Source organism: Anabrus simplex, chromosome 1 (genome assembly GCF_040414725.1).
Source record: "Anabrus simplex isolate iqAnaSimp1 chromosome 1, ASM4041472v1, whole genome shotgun sequence".
In the NCBI taxonomy this organism is placed as follows: Eukaryota; Metazoa; Arthropoda; class Insecta; order Orthoptera; family Tettigoniidae; genus Anabrus; species Anabrus simplex.
In genome coordinates this window covers 556,076,374-556,084,152 of record NC_090265.1, presented here as the reverse complement: position 1 = coordinate 556,084,152, position 7,779 = coordinate 556,076,374, and the positions used below count along the sequence as shown (strand labels likewise).

At 40.8% G+C, this 7,779-nt stretch overlaps 1 pseudogene; it reads right to left on the bottom strand.

Annotated features, from left to right (window-relative positions):
• Nucleotides 1-1,004: 1,004 nt before the first annotated feature.
• On the bottom strand, nucleotides 1,005-1,122 carry LOC136859471 (5S ribosomal RNA; annotated as a pseudogene).
• Between the last annotated feature and the right edge of the window lie 6,657 nt (nucleotides 1,123-7,779).

Below are 7,779 nucleotides of genomic sequence, written 5' to 3'. Positions count from 1 at the left end.
TCATGGCATTTGGCCACTCATTGTATAGTATTTCTGACTAAAATATTTTTGGATGTCGCTTTGTATTCAGTGCTATGCTATATTTAACCGAATTGTATGGAACATTTTGAAGTAATAATCACATATCTCTGGGGCGATGATTAACTAATGACTGTGAAAGTGACGGGAGAATTCAGAGATCCTGTGGAAACCTATTCCGCTTCAGCTTTCACATATTGTCCCCGAGTTTTGAAACCGGGGATACCTGAACCACTCTTACCTTGCTGTACACTTCGCAAAAAGCATAAACTTTCCTTAGCTTATAATAGATATACAGGGTGGTCGGAAACAACGCGAACCGAATATATGAGCGTTACAGCGTTGATGATACTGATAAGTAAGTTGAAAAAAGAGTTACGACAGTATCTCGCGCCATTTTCATTTTATCAGCTGCTGAAGTAACCCAATCACATCGCTTCGCGGGTGATTTCAATTGAGCTGTACGAGGTGGTGCTGCTAAATCTGCACGTGGCTTGGTCGAGACCACGCCGAGAAATGAGCATCGAACACATTGTGGGTTTCAACCAATGCCACCGTAGCGTGCTTGCTATGGGCCGAGCATATCAGCAGGGGTTCCTTGTTCAAGTCCCTCCCCTGGAGAAGTTTTTCTATTGGCGCTCTCAAGCCTGTCTTAAGCCACGTGCAGATTTAGCAACACCGCCTCGCATAGCCCATCTGAAGTAGACTACGAAGCGATCTGACTGGCTAACTTCAGCAGGTGTTTTTTTAATGCTATTTGTTTCGGGGCGTCCCTACTTGCACCATATGTTAGGAACCTTCATGTATTTGGAAATTCTGGAAGTGTAAAGTGTCGAATGTTAGAAAAGAAACGTTAAACACCCAGTCCCCAGGCCAGGGATATTAATCATTTACAATTAAAAACCCCTGACCCGGCCGAGAATCGAACCCGGGGCTGCCGGGTGACAGGCGGACGCGTTGCCCCCTACCCCGCGGGGCCGGAATTGAGCCGACGGCACGTGGTGTTCTCAGCGGTCACCCATCCAAGTACTGACCACGCCCAATGTTGCTTAACTGCGGTGATTGGACGAGAACCGATGTATTCAACATGGTATGGCCGTTAGCTCAGCAGGTGATAGAATGACAACGGCGCAAGATATATACATTTTTTCAATTATTTATCAGCATGCCTAACACTCTAACGCTCGTATACCTGGTTCACGTTGTTTCCGACCACCTTGTATTTGAGGTCGCTGGAGTCGCGCAGACTCACCTTCGGTTTCAACCAGAGCTTTAAGGCCATATTCCTGTCCTGATTTTTGAGGCGAAAATTCCAGCGTGGTATGGACCAGGATTCCAACTTCGACCGCCCGGATGGAAAGCAAGTGTCTGAGCCCGTTCACTAATTATGCCCACAAACTGCGTTCAGTACATGTTATATCCGAGAGTTCCAGTTCCAGTACTCTAGTGTGGGTAGTATCTTAGTCGTATTAATAAGTAATTAATTTCATTCATAAATTTTGGCCAACTATAGATCATGTAAATAACTCTTCATTATTTCAGTTTTGTTTGGCGCCAGTAAGCCTTCATTCTCTTACTTACAGCTTCTTCCTTTTCAACCGTCCAATGTTGTTTCTTATTGGTCCTGTTTCTGACTCTCGGAACCCCTCAAATGCGTGTATCCTGTTTTTGAAAGTGGTTCCGTTGTGGATGTCTTGATCCATGATATTCATTTCTTGCTGATTCTTCTTGGTGTTCACAAAGCATTTGTCATAAGAGTTGCCCCTTCTATTGGGTAGTACGTATTTATATATTTATTTATTTATTTATTTATTTATTTATTTATTTATTTATTTATTTATTTATTTATTTATTTATTTATTTATTTATTTATTTATTTATTTATTTATTTATTTATTTATTTATTTATTTATTTATTTATATGACTTTTAGTACCGGGAGTATCCGAGGACATGTTCAGCTCTCCTGGTACAGGTCTTTCTATTTATCCGCCTGCGAGTCTAGATGCAGATTGATTATAATGATGATGAGGTAAGGAGAGGGTGAAATGAGGTGTTCGCACATAGCCTACTCCTGTCGAATAACACCAAGTTGTCTGGTCTCCCTCTGATGGACGAATCACCATCAACAGCGCCATATGCCCTCACTCCATATGAGCACTGCGGAGAGGTTTGGTATTGCGTCCAGGCTTTTGGCACGTAATCCAGCGATTATAAATTGCATGCCACCATCTCTTATGCCTTGCCATCCAACATTCTGATAGCACCTTTTTCCACCAACGGGATTCGAATCGGCTAACCACAGTGTCAGATCATATAGGTTTGACGCTTTAACAATCATGGCCACCAGACGGGGAAAACATACTATCAGGTGACGTTACCCTGTCTTCCGATCTCTCTTTATAACGCTACTGTCTCAGCTGACACCCTTCAGGAGCACCCAAAATACATCTAGTTCAAAACACTTTTCGAGATGGGTACAATAAGAGTAACAGGACGCCATTACAGACTACTATAAGGGGACTACCAAATTTCAAAATTATCCATCTGGATCAATAGGAGTGTGTCCTTCTGGTATAGGTCATAGAACTTCTACACGATGGTTCTTAAAGGGAGTTCAACGTAACAGTCCCTTTCCCAATAGGCTCAGGAAGCTGAAACTCGGTGTGACTGGGAACTCAGAACTCTCGGTGACTCGACTGCCTTTAAGTGTAAAAACAGAACCATGCAGAAACCGTTCAGGATCCTTGAGGTCCACCTATAGTCGGGCTCACGAGAGCTGGAGTCTGGCAACTACGAAGTACGCTGCATTGCCATAGTTACCTCCATCTGCGCCATATCACCCTTTCATACAGGCTAAGTATTTAATAAAACATGTAGGCCTAATGGAATTCAATAAACTTTGACCCGTTCCTAAGCTCGTGATAATAATTCCAACGTTTAAGACAGAATATGCCATTGCCGATAAATGTGAGATTTCGTAATCACTAACAAAATCATCAGTTTCTGCAATAACCTCAACAAATGCACATGCTAAATACACAATAGAACTGTACAACTGATAAAAATAAACCAAGAACGAAAATAATATTCAGAAAACAAACACGTAAATACATAAAGCAGCAACAACTAACACAGCTAACACAGTACCACTCCTAATAATATCACAAAAGCAACTGAGAGCAAGTCAACCCACGTGACGATAGCTTCTTTAAATGTGGCATCGCTGTTATCGTTGCCATAGCAACAGACCATTTTCGAGCAGCGTTAGTCAATTCTTTCTCGCCGGTGGCGCTAAACGTCAGGCTCCAACTCTAGTGAGCATAGCGACCTCTGTATATTTTTCAAACATAACAGTTCTTAAAATTCGATCTTCATTAACCCTCTAAGGGAGAGGGCATATTGACAGGACATTGAATTTTCTCTGAGGTCTTCTTGCAGAGAAAAAGTAAAGAAACAGAAGCAGGCGACTATGATTTCAGCCTGTATTTCAAGGCCGTCAAACAGGAGCCTTTAGGCAAATGTTTTCGAAATTGCTCAATCAGTCTGAGAAGTTCTATACTTATCTCGGACAGAATCAATTAACGTCTCGATATCATTGTCGTTGTACCGAGGGTCCAAGGCATGGGCGCCCGCAGGATCTTTTCCAGGGGGGGGGGGCACATTAACAATTTTCTTGAATATAAAAACCAATATAACGTCAGCAACATTAAATTGTTTACAGAAACTTCCAGTTATAACATATGCTAGATGACTGTCAGTAATTTCAGTTTATGAAATAATCAACATCTTTAGAATTCCAGGGGGGGGGGGCGAGTGCCCCCCTTGCCCCCCCCCCCCCTTGCGGGCGCCCATGGGTTCAAGTGACTAATGTGAACGCCCAGACTGTGTCACGAGTCACGAAGAGGAGCCAGTAAGCGGCACATGGTACTGTACGTCTAGGCCACGCAGTGGTCCACTGTTGCAATCTAGCGCAACAATACTATTTTATACAATAAACACAAGAAATGAGAATGAAATCATTAGAAACTACATATTTCTGAATTCTTTTCTTAGAAGTCGTTAAAATACTACTCAGTCACATTCATTTGCATCGGTTGTATCTTAGTTCCCGCTCGTCATAATGTTAATCTAAACCTAACCTACATCTCTGTGCATGTCAAATTAATTTACGGTGTCTAGATCCTCATTCTGAGTCAGTACCATCCAAAACTACACTGTCGTCTATATCACGTTGACTGTCACTGGAGTATTGCGTGACAAGGTGAGTCTTATCTCGTGTCTTCTTGGCTACTTGTTCAAGAAGCAGATGGTTGATCTGATACCAATAAAAATTTCTTAATATCATGATATATTATTTTTCGTCTGATGAGTTTTTCTTGCATTAATAAAGTAATTATAGCATCTGAAGATACTAATAAACTATGGAGTATGACGGTGTTTGTGTTTACTTGTAATCTTGTTCTTTTCATTGAATATTCCGATTGACATTTTCTGAATTATTTATGTCTATATGCCTGGACATCTTCAGATAATTATCCGATTCGCAGGGACATTTTTTAAACTACTGATGACTCATGTATCAAAGCTTTACCAAACATTACTGGCATTGGGCACCACTTATACAAAGATATACGTACTAGGCAGTTTCTTTAGAGTAATTCTCTATATCAAGTTCTTGAATGTCATAACCACAAGAAATAGGGCGTAATATGACAAAACTCATTTATTAACTCTTCGCGATACAATCAGTCACCTCTCAGAGGAAAATAAACACAGACATGAGGGTAGCATGTTCAAGCAAACAAGATCATAAATATATTCTACTGGCTACATACTTTTTGGTAAAAATCGCATAGGGGTATTTAAAAAATTTCGGCAGCCTTGTATAATGTCACATATAATTCTGAACCACGTGCATTTTACTGTCGTATGTCATATGAGCCGAATATCCCTTAAATAGTATGTAATAACTCAAAACTGTACAGTTACATAAGTAGATACTTTCCTTTATAGAATCCATTATTAAAAAATCCGCACTCAAATCGGTTTACGACAGTCAGTTGACTGATAACACTAGATGCAATGGAGAAAACACTAAATTTGGTAGCTAGCCAATATCAGTTTACGTATCATGCGTCTTAAAGTGATTTTTTGAAATAATGGTTTCTTGTTGGCAAATCTAGCCTATATAAATAAAGTTGTAGGGAGGCCGCTGTCGGTAATTTCGTTTTACTGCCAATTTTTCAGATTTATATCCGTTTTAGGTCAACTCAAGCCCGTATCAGTGGTTTTTAGCTTTCGTGTCTGTCTGTCTGTCTGTCTGTCTGTCTGTCTGTCTGTCTGTCTGTCTGTCTGTCTGTCTGTCGGTCGATCCCATCATCATGACAAAACGGCTGGATAGATCTCGACCAAACATCATATTTAGAGGATACTCATCCAGGTGCACGATTGGCTTTTGAAACTCGGTTAATATTTGACGAATGTTAGAAATATCGTTATAGTATGCTAAATTTAATTATGTCCTATGTTCGTAGGATACAGGATAAATATACGACATACACCATAAGTCATCTTCTTATCTAAGAATCCCTGCACTAAAATTTCTCTTCTGTTGCCGCTTTCTTAACAGTAACTCATTTCATCACAATTTAGCAAGGGACATTTCAATTTTCCAATACATCCACTTGTTACTTACATAGTTGTTCTATCCGGCTGTCCTCAGTTATCACCCTATCTTCAATTAACGTCAACATTCTTTTCCTTAACTTCTCCGTATGTACCAGAGTAATAATCCCAAAAACTGGACCCTCTTCCCTTTGAGGGAAAATTCCAAAATGTTAAATTGTGTAACTTTTTGGCCCCGCTAAAATATCGAAATACGGAGGCAATTTTAATCGCGGTGAAGACTTTCATTTCGGAGTAATTGGTGGCTAAACGGTAGTCCCTAAATAGTATCACAAAACAGATAGCACAATCGCTGCTCAATTTGGAGAGACCTACAACTTGGGTCCTATGACTTTTCGTCGTATCTCGATCCCTTGTTCGTTATATACAGCTGCATTTCTCGATTATAATAAAATCTCCCCAACTCGATTGTGACTGGCATTAGGAAAAGGGGCCTGCCTTTATAATGAAAACTCCTCATCTCCATTGTGAATGTCAGCAGGCAAGTGAGCCTACCGCTATACTAGAACTCGATTAAGAATTGCCGTAGGAAACGTAGCCTGCCATAATCATCAGAACTCCCTAACGCGCACCATACATCAGAAACAACGAATGGGCTGCTCCCCGTGGTGTTTCTCGGATAACACTAAGAAACATACAATTGAATATAATCTTGCTAGTTGTAGAACACTGATACCCACAACTATTCAACGTACTCACTATTCTTATCCAAGCAATACACCAAGACATCGATGTTGGCAAGAAAGTAATCTGATCCAGTTTCTTAAGCCGCGTCATGACGTCCAATTGCGTACCATCATCTTGCTTCGTCAACGATCCGAAAAGATGGAAATCACTGGACGCCTGGTTGGACGGTCATCGCTCAGCCCTGCTGGACAAGGTTTGCCTCTTTCTAGGCGAGATAAAGAGAATAGACCTGTGTTAGTATGTGTCCTTGTTTTGTGTTGCGGGTGCCGTGAGGCTCCGCCCCGCCTCACAGTCCGTGGTGACCTACCTGTTTTGACAAATGACCGACAAGCGAGTACTAACACAGGAACATAGCCTAGTACAAGAGTACAGAATAACATGAGATGCAAAGGCTAGTTTTCTGCCAGCTACTTCCACCCTCCGTAAAGGAGAAGTTATGAGAAACCTTCCTAAACTCACCAGGAAATCCCATATCCCCTTTCGGCTCTGGTTACCCTGTCGCGGTCGTACCAAGATATCCCTGGCGCTAGACCACTGTCGCTCAAGAGCCACTGTCACCCCCGGTCCATGGCCGCCTGCAAGGCTTTCAAGTTAGAAAATGGAGAAGTCCGTAACTTATACAATGTAGATACATTAAAGAATCTCTGTTTAGATCAATAACATTCTAACGTCTCATAGGGCTGATAACTTTATTATTATGCAAATCCACAGCCTGTTTCCAGTCATTCGACCGGGTCAGGAATGGAATGAATGAAGCCCCATCTAGCGGCCAGGATAGGAATTGTGCCGGCTGCCGAAGCCTGTCGCACTCCTCTGGGGCAATGATTAATGAATGACAAATGAAATGAAACGATGAACCCAGCGGTGAGAGGCAGGCGCGCTGCCGCCTGAGCCACGGAGGCTCTAACTTTTATTATTATTATTATTATTATTATTATTATTATTATTATTATTATTATTATTATCATCATCATCATCATCATCATCATCATCATTATCATCATTATTATTATCTTCCTCGTAACTGCCGGCTAACACCGATAGCCTCCACGGGAGCCATGTCAAGTAATTCTTTTATTACAAGATATTAGAATCATTCCGTATTGACGGTTTTCACTTTACAAAGGTGAAAAATGAGAGTATCCTCCTAATTCAATACATTATATATTCCATCATTAGACGGAGTAAACAAATTCAAACATGTTTCGGCTCGTTTGAGCCATCTTCAGTGAAAAATGAGAGGGGATGAAATAATTTACATAATGTAAGTTGAAAAAATGCTTAAAAAACATAATGAAGGAGCAAATGAAAAAACAAACAAAAGAGAGCCTAGACGGAAACAAAATTAGCACAAATATACAAAATTTACATCAATATGCAGAGCAAG